Here is a 15,181-nt window from a genome sequence, read left to right as displayed (position 1 = left end):
AATATAGCAATATTTATCAGATGGAAGAATGCCGTTTTACAAACATACACAACAAAAACGTCCGTAGCCACAAAACAAGAGACAGAATGAGGGTAGTCAGTGACAGTATCTTTTATTAGGATTTGCTAAAGAAAGAATAAGTATTATTCCCATCATCTCCATTGGTGAGAAGGAAAAAATTATGATGAAATTCAAACTTTTTACAAATGCATTCCAAGTTACAAAAGTTGAATTTGCTTAAGCCTCTTAAACTTTTCAGAGGACAACTCACCGAGAGCATGATCAGGACTAGACACTTCAAACTAACTAAAAAAGACTAACAAAACAAGACACATTCTGAACTTTCTCCCCTTTTCTCCCCAATTTGGCATGCCCAATTCCCACTGCTTACAAGGTCCTTGTGGTGGCGCAGTTACTCATCTCAATCTGGGTGGTGGAGGACAAGTCTCAGTTGTCTCCACTTCGGATATAGTAAGCCCACGCATCTTATCACATGGCTCACTGTGCATGACACCACAGCATCTCATAGCATGTGGACTATTCTCCGTGATCCACACACAAATTACCACATGCCCCATTGAGAGCGAGAATCACTAATCACCACCCCATGTGGGTCTACCTAGCAACTAGGCCAATTTGGTTGCTTAGGAGACCTGGCTGGAGTCACTCAGCACACCCTGGATTCAAACTCACAACTCCAAGGGTGGTAGTCAGCTTCAATACTTGCTGTGCTACCCAGGCCCTGCACACACTGAATGAAACATGTTCATTTTTCACAGCTCTTTGATAATGATAATAATCACCTTTTACAATACATTACAATCAGTGTGCATCTGTTCTTAATAATATAATAAAGTGTTTCTTCAACCATGTGTTTGTGTGTCTACGGGCAAATAATTGTTATATTAATTTGATAATAATTATAGTCTAATAATAATAATAATTTAATAGATTAATGGGAAAACGAGCCAAAAAATCATCTTGACCGTTAAAGGCATCAGCTATTGGCGATCACTGACTATCGTCAATCCCCGAGATCATTGTCTGTCGGCACAACCCTAATGTGCATTTCTCTCTATAAATTAACAAAATGTTCAGACAGTCTCTTGCTGGTTTTTCCGACACATTCAGAATCATTACCACTTTTGATGGTGTCGCTGCAGCTCCGTTCGTGTGTGCGCTTGTAAAATTAATATATTAATTTTAATACATCATTATTACGGTTTAGTATTTCTCTGTTATGTAGAACAGTGTTAGCAATGCTACTTATAACATTCTTTCTGAGCCCTAGAACTCAAACCATTTTCTGATGCCCCCAAAATATATATTTTTAAGTAAATAAATTGATAACATAAACATACGACAACTAGTCAACTAATGGCTCAAACTAACGACTTCTAGTTGACTAGGAAAATCTTTGGTCGGGGCAGCCCTAGTTAACAATCACCTTTTTTGTTTTTGTGCAAATAAAATAAAAAAATGACATCCATTACTAGGGCTCTCTTCAGTACGGCAGAGCTCTGCCCACAAGCATGACAAATCTCTCAGAAACAGTACACTATTTTTATTAACATAAATGACAGATATACAGAAAGTGAAAATTGTATCATATATACTGCATAAATACAATGAAATATATGATATGAAATCTCGTTGATACTGTTTTCAACAGTCTTGCTCACTAGGAGGTGCTTCAACCCCCTTGGCGTGCCTTTGAATGTTTGGTGAGAAACAAACCGAAACTGAAAATGAAACAAGAACCTCTGCCAAGAGCTCTTTGAAGCATACCAAGCACTGTGTTGATTTATTTTTCTTTTTTTTCTTTTTATTCAGTTCTCACAAAAAAAAAAAGACTGCTGTCTTGCGATCTGGTCATACGGTTAAGTAAACAACGTCCCTTGAATAATTCCACTGGACTACACTTGAAATATTCCCAAATCCTCTCTCACCTCTTTTTCTCTGTCTGTTTTCAAGAGCACTTAATTAATTTTCCCTCTTTTTCATTACATTTAGTCCCTTTTTCATTATTATTTAGCCCCCCCTGCATATACCTATATCTAATACATATTCCAAATTTTAGATAAAAAATTTTCTGTTCAACCTGGGGTCAAGGATCTGGACCGCTAATACAAGGCTACAGGGTTGATCCCAGATGTTAACTAGAGAGTTCAAATCTGGTCACCATAGTGCTTCTCAGTAAAGTACTCCTGAATGTGGTACTCCTCTGCAGTTTGTCTGATTGAATAAATTGAATAGATACATTTTTTTCAAATTCAAGAGACTGAATAAAAAGTGTCCACAAAATGACAAGTAACCAAGATTATCCGCATTAATATATAGTACTAATTGGACTTTTAAGGTGAAAATTTGGTCTCTCTGCAAATGGGAAAAACAAAAACAGTTCAAGAATATCAGACAGAGTTGGACATTCATTGGTATTGTGTGCTCTGTTGAAGATGTCTGCTGTAGTACAAGGTGTGTGATGTCATATGTCTTTCATTGTAACCCCATGCTTGAAGACCAGACGAGCCTCTCATAGCTGTACAGCGAGACATAACCAGCATTAGGGAGAGCCTGTCTGAGACATTAGATCTGTCTCCCTTAAATAGGGATGAACGTTATTGGCAGCATAAATCCAGTATATGAAAACTAGCTCAGGGATGACTGCTGATATCATTTCTGTTTCAGATACATCTGTTTGATTGAAATCAAACAATAAATCTCCTGTAAGGTGAAGAGCAGCATGGCAATTGGCACACTTGTGTCCCTCCTTTAGATCACTTGCAATCCACTGTGGCTCTGAATTATCAGACATCTTGGCATCCCACTAAATCTCAGACATAAAGAGGTGTGAATCAAAAACACTCTTGGCATTTAAGAGTTTAGCTTTGGTTATTTTGCCATTTTCACAAATAAAGGAGCATCATAATCTCTGGAGTACCAGCATGTTTTAATGATTAATGGTAATTATTATATACTTTGTAAGATAAACTATCCAGTAGCTGTGTCATAGATCATCCAGGACCGATCACTCATGTTAAATTGATTTTCCTTATAGACATGCGATAAACATTGTCAGAGAATGTTACTGCTTACATATGTCTGCAAACGCAGACACCAGCCTCAGTTTATTGTGCTCTGGGCCTACCTTGTTGGATATCAATCACATAATCACATGAGCTTTATTGCAAGGAAGAGTGAGTGGGGTAAGATATGCCAGTTTATATCATACATCTTTTTTATTCATTGTGGCAGGGTGGAGGGCGAGGCCGGGTCGTGATTCTGCACACCCAGCCCTTAATCAGGCTAATCAAGCCTCAGAGGGAATAAAAGCAGCTGAGATTTACGGGCAGCTGTCCGACACCCGTGTGTGTGTGTGTGTCTTTTTGGTTAAGTTTATAATTAAAATATTATTTATATTATCTAGCCGGTTCTCGCCTCCTCCTTTCCCATTAATCCCTTTACATTTTCATATTTTTGGCAGAAAAGAATTATCTTTTAGTTTTTCATGAACATTTTCCACACTTTCCCTGGCATTTAGGATTTAACGCTCCACCCCCTTTGCATGTGAAATGAGCAACAACACCAATCACTGCTCCAGTGCGCATAGTGTTTGCTGTCATGTCTAATAAAATGTTTAACTCTCCCATCCTTCAATAGCACCCTCTTTGTAAAGTCTGCATTACATTGTGACTGGATCAATCCATGGTGCTGTTAACATAGACTGAAACAACCAGAGACCTTGTTATAAATTTTGGATTCTTCAGAAAGATACATAGAGTGACAGATGCCACATATAGCTTAGTAACAGCTCAATGTATTTATCGTAGTGTGTAGCAATAGTGGTGTCTGTTCTGCTTTCTCCGTATGACCTCACCACGACTGTATGGTTCAAGTTTCTGATCACCCAATCGGTGTCATTGTGTGTTATGTGGCCAGTCATGTGTTGTTGGATTTGTCTGTGATGTAACACAATTGTAGACATACAGAGCAAGTTGTTTTTGCAGCTAAGTTTTAATAAATGTGTTTCTTGTACTGGGTTTTAACTTTTGACATGAGTATGTTTTACCAGTATATCAAGCTATTTTATTTCAAAAGAAGTAACATTTGATTCCTCATCATATTGATCTTTTAAATTTTCCTTCAGGCAAGGAGAAATGAGACAGATAAAACTAATACATCAAATATATTTTTATTACATGTCTCTCTGGAATACTTGATTATCATTGGTCAATAGTGGCATCCAGCTCTCTGATATTTCTAAATAATGACCAGGCATACATTTATATTTCACCAGTCAGATATTATGAGTCATCATTCCTTCATCCCATATCAATCTGTGATCTCTACAATTAAGTTAATGAAATAATTGTCATTTTTTATTTAAATGTATTTATTTGGCATGTAATTGTGTAATAAGTGGGATAATGAGCAGTCAGAAGGTCATTTTCCAATATAAAAACTGACAGACCTCCAACACATACCAGAGGTTGAAATCAGCTGTTTCTGGAGACTCTGCGAATTCCACAGTCTCTTTCATATCAAATTATACAGTAAATTCAACTTAAATAATTATTTAATGTCCATTTAATTATTAATTTGGTAAGCCGTAGGTAATAAGCGAGACAATCTAAAGGCATCCGGAGTTTATCTACAGTCTTCTTGTCTGGGTTTATTTTGTGATTATGACCAGCTGACTGTAGATTATCCTTTAATTTATATATGTTAAAATAATGTAGGAGGTAAGGGCTAAACTTACAAGCCTCTGGCTCAATTTACCCCACAGCCATTGTTTGGGTGGGGGTGGGGGGGTAATATAGACTTACAATTTGGTTTATCTTGGGATGTGGAGAATTTACTTGGACATGGAACAGTTTTTAGCAACAAAAAAATACCTCATGTGCTATTCTTATTCATAGACGGCTATGCATGATGTAATTTGTTTCCAAAAATAATATGCTCCCAACCTACAAAAACACTGAGGTAAACACAAACCACATAGCAGAATTACAAAACAAGAATGTATACTAAATGAAAACAGCCTAAATCTGTTTTGAAATTATATTCAGGTATTTGAATTCGACTCCAGTGCCAAGAGAAAGTACTAAATTAACTGAAGCTTGATGATTTAATTGAAAGATCGTTTTACAGAGGAATAAGTCAGACAGTGATGTCCTTATTTAAATATGTAACTCTCAAGCATTTATGTAAATTTAATGCACAAATCTGTTTGTACATTTTAGCATTTCATTGCTTGAGGGAGAGAGTACAATTAAATAATTGAGACTTTATCCATTTTTATTATTCTCCAAATTTAAATCTATGAATAAACACTGCCTCAGAGCAACCCCACTGACCAGGCTTTTTTAACGTCATTCCGAATGTTGCCCTTTTTAGTCACCATGCTGCTACCAGAACGTGCTTGTTAACACTGCCAGAAGCATTGGCTAAAAATGGAGTTTAAAAACCCTGTTCCCTGTATAAGCCAAAATGACATCATGCAGTGTCACAAAATTGGTTGCTCATCTTTGTGAGTAATGTGCTATTTTGTTTTCTAGAAATTTGATGGCTTATAGAAGGAAAAAATATAAGATAATAACAGTTACATTTATTCATTTTGGTTTGTGTTCTAGTTGTTATACATTACTGTATGTGGAAGAGCGTTCTAAAATTGAGAGCTAATTGTGTTTGTGGTCCTGACTCTGATGAACCGGTCTTAATGATTTATCCTCTTCTTGGACTTCTTTGCTTGTTCAAACTAAATTATTGTTCTGCACATTTTTTTATATAAAGCAAGCAAATCAGTTTGTGTGTGTATGTGTTTGACATTACTGTTGTATGTGCTCTTCAGTCTATTTTTTAGCCAGTAAAACACACACTGATATTCAAGGTCATGCTTCAATGGGCAACTGAATTAGAGGAAAGGTTTTAAGAGCTTAACAAAGTCCTGTGTCAATTCATTGGTTATACAGTTTAATTTCATAGGGGAACAACCTTACAAGTGTCGTAATTTAGGTGAGAGTATGAACCAATGTATATCTTTTGAGATCGAAAAAGTCGAGATTCTTCATTCAAGTGTAGCAAGAATTACTGATGCTTGGGATGGATGAATCAAGAAAACTATCTGTAAATACTGTCCATAAAGAAGACAACGAAACATTCTCTGATTATCAAATCAAAAATGGTTTGACAGAGCATAATATCTCATGTTGCCGTCTGTCTGACAGAATCCCCTTGTGTACCACAGACTTTTCAGTGTTCGATTCTCACTCCTGTGCTGTAGTTCAGAAGCATTCTGTACAGAAGCGGCATCCTGTGAAGATTCTTCGACCGCAAGTGGTTCTGTTTGTGCCTTGTTTTGAGGGGGCAGAGGACGTTTTTGCTTTAATGATGTTACATAGCCCCCACCCCCGCGAGCAGGATGCCGCTAATTCACTCTGACAGTCTGTCATACAGTCAGAGGCACATCATGCACATGTGCCTCCATTTTGCAACCCCCCCCCCCCCCCCAATCAGCATGCTGAGGGTTCTAACGCTACACTCTGTCACATACTACATGCTCTGCCTATTACAGTGACGGCAGCCAAGAGACTGGGAAAGAGGGATAAGCAGACAGACCGAGAGCGAGAGCGAGAGAGACAGAGTGAAACAAAAAAACAACAGCAGCAGCAGCTATGTAGGCATTCACGCACGTGATAGATCAGCAATGATAAATTATGTGGATATTTGCTGTGGACATTTTTTTAATATCTGATTTTGTATGATGCTGAATGTTAGGAATAAAGTATTTTTGGTTGAAAAACTTTATTCCACATGCAGCAGTTAGCTACAGGTCTCTCTAGAAACATGACACTCCTTTCATTTAGCAGAGATTGGCCACTTCTATTAAAATTAATGGGAGAAATTGGAACGCTCATACAAGGAGCTCGAAGTGCCCAACAGTCAACGGCTGTAGAAAGGAAGTCCCGACCTACACGTAAAAGAGCCAATCAATGTATAGATACAGACCATAGACTGTAAAAAAAGATGGACGAAGCCCCTTCGCTCTTTTCCATTGGTGAGAACTGAAACCGCCAGTGTCCCGATATGGCGCTGACATCTTGGGACTTGAGTCTGCGCAGTTGCGAGTTCGGGACCAAACCTGCGCATTAGTGAGCAGGAAGTAAAGCCACGAAATCAAGTCCCCGCCCTCACTCTGGTTGAATCAATCGCAAGCACACGCCCCTGCACTTTTGACTTTTGACTTAATTATTTGACGGTGTGAAATAATTAATTATAGAAATTTAGATATTAAATTTAAAGCTCCAATCTCCTCAGTCCTCCGAAGATCCCGAACAAAAGTCAGTTGGTGCTTCAGTGACTACTTCGCTCAGAGAACCTGTAAATCACAGCTGTCAATCATGATGTCACAGCACCGTTTTTATAGCATCAAATAACTAACTAAAAACAAACTCAAAAATTACATCAACGTGATAGAAACTACAGTAAATGACAGAAACTATCTTTGGAAAAAAGATATGTGAAGTGTAATTTAACTGTTTAGTTGGTCTCACGTCCCGTTGAATAACATGGGGAGGCGGAGTTTATGACCTATACTAGCACCAGTCACCGAGGGGGTGATCGAGACGTTTTGGCTTCACTTTTGAGGGCAAGTGTGGCACACTTGATACAGACATTGCCTGTCAATCAACTCGACAACACACAAATTGCATTTTTAATGTAATATGAGGTAAAGAAGCACAATTTATGAATTAGATAATTTCAGGGATTTGCATTAGCTACATAATTTGCAACATTTAAAAGTTACTTAATATTAGATAAAATTATCTCAAAATCAAACTTGAGACATCACACACATTGATCTCATGGATCAGGAAAATGTTGCATTGCATAGTGACAAACAGGTGTTTAGAAACGTGTTGTGGTAGTTTTGTTGCTATTTATTTAGTGTTTTGGAAGAAAATAAAATCAAAATTGCCTTTTACCATTAGCTCTGTTGTACCATAATCATTATTCTGAAATTAATTATATTTGTTCTCTCTCTTACCTTTACTGTAGTCATTGATAATACTGTTCCCCACTGTTCAGCACATCTGAAAAGTGCTATTTCAACTTTGCCAGAGTTCATGGGATTTGGGGTTGTTGTTGGATCACTGTTCATAACACAAAAAAGAATGTATGCAAGAAGGCTAAAATTAGCTACGGAATGAAATGTCTCAGAAAAAGGAAAATTGGCCTCAATGACTACAATTCCTTATTCAATCATGTTTTGACCTCTCCTGTGCCAGGAAAATATGAACGTAATTTAGTAGCAGTAGGGAGAGGAAAAAAGAAAGTCAGCAATGAGAGGGAGAGAGGCAGAGCGAGAGAAAGGGAACAGAATGTGTAAGTTAGTGGGGCTGTGAGAGGAAAGCTTGTTTCCAGGGGCACAATTAGATGCATAATATTCTAGATTGTTTAGACCATAAGCTTGGCTGTTTTTATATGTTTGGCTTTTTTCAGCAGTGAAAAGCATCTGACGCATTTAATGGCTTTCCAGCTCACCAATGTGCCAGTGTTAATCAGTGTTGGTATATTACTGTAGTGTTTATTAGAAATCCAACGGCAAGAGAAGAATTGTGAGGGGTAAAATAGATCTTCAATTCTAAGGGAAAGTAGCTTCTGAATTATTTGGTGCCTTAAAATACACTGAGATTATTGATACACTTATTTTATTATTATAATATGTGTGTAAAAAGTCACTTTTCAGTTTAACTTTATGTATTGCCAAATCTTGTGAATACAGCTTATAAAATGTTACTATCAAATTGCACTGTAAAAAGTGGTAACTTGCAATTTCATGAAATTTAACGGAATGGTTTTGTTGGTGTAACCTAATGCATTCAGGTTGATTCAGTGATGTTAAATAATATTATTGACGTGAATAAAACCAGTTAAATTAGTTGTTACCACATGAAGCACATTTATATGTTAACCTTTTTCAGGGTTGACATGGAGACATATGACTTCAAATCTATCTGTCGATTTTCTCATTCCCTCCTTTAACCTTTTAAAAAAAGAATAGTTTTTATTCCCCTATATGTCAGTACACATCATGAGGACTTCATTTCTGCTATATTAAACAAACGTCTTCACTACTTCTACACTGGGAAATGCAATTTCACTCTTCGCTGGAATAAAAAATTTAAATAATGAAAAAACTAAAAAAACAATAATAACACTAGTAACTGTGAACATTATCAATAGTCATTATTACAGTCCTTTGGTGTCCTGAGTGAGTGCTTAATGCCAGTGAGAAACATTATTGTGAGATGTCTTCCTGTTTCTGCAAAAGGGCTTGACAAAGTCACCATTGGCAGGCAGATGCTTCTGGCGCTACTCTGTTTTGCTGGCCTGCAGAAATATTCTCTGGAGTCATTTTGAATGTTCATAGGACAACAGCTTACTCCATAATGTCTGGCAACATTGGTACATTACATGGCCACCAGCAGCTTGACAATGGCCGTCTCTCTTGATTTTCTTTACATTACAGGTATTATGGTATACCCACCAACTGTTACTTATTGTGGCCTTTTTAGCAGTGACCTAAGCTTTAAGACAAGGCCGTTTTAAAAGTGATCTGATGGTGTTTCCCTGGACCCCTAGGGTTAAAGGTGCTCTTAGTTGCAATTTCTCACTGCTCAAACTCTACTCATGTTCAGTTGGCTTTTAAAGTCAACTATTATTCCAGAAATTGTTTTCTTGTTCTTTTTAAATGTGTTGATATTCAAGTATGCTTTAGAGTTTAAGGGAAAATCTATCGCATGATATGAGCTGAAATCAACTCTTATTAGCTGTGTTGTTCTTGATAGTGAAAAACCATCAGGGTTCATGTGCAAGGCAGAACAAGCTTCTGTAACCATCTGTGCCACTTGGCACGGCACTGCACTTCACTGTAAATGTAAAGTCAACTACCCGATAGTTACTCCGTAATTACATCACTGAGGAAACTGTTACTTTAATTTGATACCATGCCAGGCAGAGGACTTTTGGGGCTGAAGAGAATGTGGGTAAAGAGTTGTTCAATTGGAAACCAATTAAAATCTGATGATAGACAATTGCCATCATAAAATGTATTTATATACGTGTAATTTAAAACTGTTCTTTCCTTTTCTGCTTTCTTACAGTGTTGTGAGTCTTGCCCATGAGAGACTTTTCCATCAGCCTTTGGACTCCTACTGAGGGGAATTGCCGTGACTGACAGTCAGTGGATGGGTCAGACCTGTTGCCGCAGGTATCATTGAAGCCACAGCTGGACATCAGATGAGAATGGACACTGCAGCCTCCAACAAGCCTCAAGGCAGGAATTCCATCGTCAAGCCAGGTGTCAATAACTGTTTAGGACCCACCCCAATAAATGCCTTAAAGACACAGTACACTACATCTCTATGTAGAGGAACCTGCAGCAGGAGACTTCTTAAAAAAGCTTGACATATTTAATTTTCCTCTTTACGAGTGAATCAGTGTCTTGCAAGAAACAGATGTGAATATTTTCTTATATTAGAGAAATATTTGATTCGGTGTAATATTGTCACTTGTTTTTGTTCGGTAGGCCTCGTAAAAGGTGTTACATATAAGTGAAGAGAAAGCTTACTGTATGTGGCAGCCTCTTCCATCTAGTTTTGTCCATTTTTTTATTTGTATTTTTTCATTTCTTAAATCAAAAGACTGCCAGCTGGAACTGAAAAATTCAGCAGCAGTGTCAATGATGTCAGTCTGGACGCCTTTGCAGGGTCACACATTTTCAGTTTGAATGCAGGGTCTAAATCCCATCCCCCTCATCGCCAGACTAAAATACATTAATTCTCCAACCTGGTCTCATACAATTGTTACTGTACCTACGTTTTTCAAAATGATTTTGACATGGCTCGTTCTGCACATCACAGCAGTTTCCTGGTGAAATGAACACTTAACAGGAGGAGAATAATACATTTTATTCACATTCACTGAAATCAGGAGTAAAAATGCAGATTATCTGTTCAGAAACACTTTTCGCTATTTAGCTCGCACAATTTTATCTAATGATATCAAAACACTTATGAAGACCTTATTCACAGTATTTAACGGAATGACAACAACTGAAGGGATAGACTCCTCAAGGGGTTGTACTGTTGTTTAGTTTAAAGGATCATTCTGCTGTCATAACATTAAAAAAAAAAATCTTTCCAGACATTGAAAGACAAAAAACACTAGTTGTGAAAAACTAGATGTGATCTAGGAGCTTTATACAACTTGTAATGTGGTACATTGTAACATTTGCATTACATAAAAAAAATTACAATAATTTACAAGTGTATCAAAGCACTGTATCTCAACTGAGAGATAGTTGCTTTTGCTGTTCTGGGTGCAAGTCAAGAAGAGTAGACAAAAAAAATCTGAAAAGCATCACAAAATGACATGGTTGCTTCAATTGCTTTTTTCATCTCACATGTGTTTATCACACTATCGATTAGGTTTAGGTTTAAACCTATACAGTATGTAATGAACCATGTAATGTCATTTTGAAAAGAAAAAGAGAATGTAGCCACAGTCATGTAATTTTCATGAGATCAGGCTGAATAATCAAGAATCATTAGAGTAGCCGTGTCCTTGTTATCAAAATCCTAAAAGTGTCGTATCACTGGGGTTAAACATTAGTAATTGTCATGTGAAATGGGCCTGTACAGTATGTTTGCTTGTTTTGTGGTCACCAAGGTGCAGATAAATGACAAAGCAGAAGGGGGTGAATTATGGTACCATCAGGATTGGTGGACAGCTGGTTGATGTTCATGTGAGTCAGTGCATACTGGACTGATGCCCAATGCTCAAATTGTGAGCTGCGTCTGCTGCATCCACATTACATATCGGTGATGTGCAATTTTGGCCAACCTCTACAGAGTTTGGTTTATAAATATTACAAGTTAGTTTATTGCAATATGAATAAAAGTGAGCACTGCAGCGCACCGAAAGTGTATTAAAACGCTATGCTGTTGTGACCTGGGAATTTTGGTAGTGCAGTTCAGTTCCCCCTTTTGCAATACTCTCTAGTGCTCTCTAACAGAAGACTGCAAATTATAGTGCCACACACAGATAGTATGACAATTAAGCCACATAAAATGTGATCTACAAGTCATATTCCCAGTTGACAAATAGTCTTTCTGTTGTGAGACAAAAAAACATAAGGAGACACAACTGAAAGAGATGATACTCTCTCTGAAATGACTGCCCCACAGTACTCCCTGTCTCTAGATCTCTTTTCATCTCCCACTCTTTTTCCCTTCTCTAACACTCTGCCTATCTTTTTCTCTCCTTCCCTGCCTATCTGACATGCAACCAAGTATGCAGACTGGATCTTATGCACACTGTTTTCTTCACTTTCTCTCTCTGTCTGTCTGTCAGACAGAGTCTGTCTCTCTCTCTCTCTCCCTCTCTCTCTCTCTCTCTCTTCTGTATCGTTATCTTTTGAAATCTAGTCTGAATAGACATGTCAGAATTTGAATAAGGGAGAAAAGATTTGTGGTCTGTATGAACTTATAGAATATAAAAACAAACAATTTATAGAATGAACAAGCTGCTTTGCTGTCATGGAAATGCATTCAATTAATCTGTATGCAAAGTTCTATGGAAGTATACTATCTATTTTTTTAAATCTAGCCTTGAATATTATATAACCAAAGTTGAACCCTAAAAGTCTCTGTTCTATGTTTGGACCTTTATTTCTTGAAGAGATTTAGACCTAGTAAAACTAGATGCACATGAAACACGACGTATGTACATAAGCAGATGTCTATTTTATTGTGTCCTCAAGGTCACACGTTATTTTAGGCAGATCTACTTTTTGACTGTTAGCCTTCAGAAGTCCCAGGCCCTGTATTCTCTTGCTCTACTGATTCCTAATGGTTTTTGTGGACATCGTGGAAGCCGATCCTGCCAGTCGCAGACTCTCTACTCAGCTCTTTTGCTCTTTTTTTAGCGTGTGTGTTAGTTGACTGGTCTCTCTAGCAGAGGGCCACTTGCTAAGTACTTTTCATAAATTGAACACAAGTTCATCAGGCGAATCAGCAACATGAAGCATCTAAACATGGAGCATTGTGTCATGTCACATGTTGTAGAACTGCATGTGACTTTAATATGTATATATGTGATAGTAATATTATGATGTCACTACGACACATTGCTCTGTGCTCCATGCAGTGGATCGGAATGGTTTACATTCAAGAACAAACATTCCTTAACATCCACAGTGCGATGCGCACTGCTCTTTCTTTTTACACTGAGTCAACAGCCAAGAATTATCAGCCAAACGTGAGGAGACTTTGTTACCATGGAGATGCTCTGCCAGTGCTGACTGGTCAGCTGGGTTTTGAGAAAGAGGGAGCTTTATCCTGTGAAAAAGGGGAATTACCTGCTAAGTGAGATAAACCATATCAGCACATCCTCTCATTGATTATTTTGTTCACATCTAAGTTCGCTCATTCAAATGGTTTGCTAACTGTTGATGTTTAATTTACACAGGAGAACATAATGCAAAGGAGAGAACTCTAAAAGCTTACTCAATAGCTGCAACACACAATATTACTAATATGAATTCTGCTGTCTAATTGGAAATCAACCCACTGTGTTAGAGACATTCAGTCTAAACAAAGAGAATCCTTGGAAATGCATCATAAAATATAGAGTCCCTAAAAATAACTTAGTACACCAATGTGATATTTGATGTAACATTTGATCAATAAAATGTTGTTGTGGCTTTAATCATAGCATGGACTATATTGTAACTGCAGTTGTCTGCACATTGTTAATGGATTTCAATGAGCTTAGATAGATTCTTAAAAAACATGATTAAGCTTCTTCCACTTTTGTAAAGTGTCGTAATGGACAGAGATACCTGTGTATCACTTGGCTACTCACCCATGTCTCCATACAGTAATGAAACCACGGGAGAACATTGCTGACTGGAAAAGATCTCTTTCAGTTACCAGATCAGATTACTTATTGTGTCAATCATGCACCGCTGTACCCTACAAATGGCCAAAGGAACAATCACATGCAAGGACAACGTTTGCTAGCCATTTCTGCAAATCCAAGGAAAAAATAGATCAAAAATAAATATCTAATATCTGCTAATATATTTACTTCAAAACTCCTGTTGATGAGAGGTGTGTTGGTATGTGTTGGGTGAGCTCTTGTGCCTCCTAACAAACAAGTAGAGGGAGATTGGTGAGCACTTGATCATATCCATATGGCAGGAAAGTGTATTGAATCATTCCCCTGAAAGAAGTAAATAAATAACGAAATAAATAACCAGATATTGTGAGTTTTGGATGGGCTTGCCCTTTCTTTTTGCATGATGCTTTGGGTTTTTGAAAACTTGCATCCTGATTAAAGATGTATTTGTGTTATTTATTTACTTTTTTTCTTGTCTTTTTTGGTACATTGGACACCCTGTATCATTTATTTTTTATTTTTGTTTGCTGGTAAATTCATTAATCTTAAAGATTTTTCTACATGCATATAATTTTGTAGGCAGCAATATGATATGTGATGGAAATGAAATTATGTGCAATGTTGAAAATTAAAAAAAGCAAAACATAATATATTAAATAAAAAAACAAAGAAGGTAATTTCTATCTTTCGTCTGTGTGTGTGCATTTTTTTTTATGAATCATTTTAGTAATCTGATCACCCATCTACGAACTCCCCCTCAAATGAGCTGTCTCGACACACCTTCATTATATTAGCTCTCATCTTTCTTCACTTCTGAGACTCTCATTTCCATCTGTGTGTGACAGTGAGGCCTGAGAGTTGATGTAGCATGTGTCTAAAAACTCCCTCACCATGTGTCTGTGCAGTCCCCGTCTGAGGCCTGAGTTTTGCCGTTATGGGACATTTTCTGCCGCAAGGGCATATTAACTTGTTTTTGACACCTGACCCACCTGTCACTCATGTAAGGCACACTTTAAATATTTAAAATGGAAGCTGCATGGAGCAATTACTAGACTCTTGGATATGCTCCAGACACAGTAGCCAAACTCCCACTGAAGAAAGATAATGTGCCTGAGCTCACACACATAGCCCTGCGCTACTCTGCACAGCACTCTATCCAAGGGTCACACAAATACACACATATGCGGCAATGTAAACACCCTCAGATCCACAACAA

General features: G+C 37.5%; 1 protein-coding gene across 1 annotated transcript in view; it reads left to right on the top strand.

Moving 5' to 3' along the window:
- LOC127650643 (potassium voltage-gated channel subfamily A member 1-like) overlaps window positions 1–14,634 on the top strand; it is a 44,581-nt gene extending 29,947 nt beyond the window's left edge. Inside the window, exon 3 of the mRNA XM_052136211.1 lies at window positions 10,167–14,634. The gene's annotated coding sequence lies outside the window, so the exon portion shown is untranslated. The remainder of the gene's footprint in view (window positions 1–10,166) is intronic.
- The last annotated feature ends 547 nt before the right edge of the window (window positions 14,635–15,181 follow it).

The sequence above is a fragment of the Xyrauchen texanus genome, chromosome 1 (assembly GCF_025860055.1).
Source record: "Xyrauchen texanus isolate HMW12.3.18 chromosome 1, RBS_HiC_50CHRs, whole genome shotgun sequence".
NCBI classification, from domain to species: Eukaryota; Metazoa; Chordata; class Actinopteri; order Cypriniformes; family Catostomidae; genus Xyrauchen; species Xyrauchen texanus.
The sequence above is the reverse complement of the archived record's forward strand: the minus strand, read 5'-3'. Positions and strand labels throughout refer to the sequence as shown.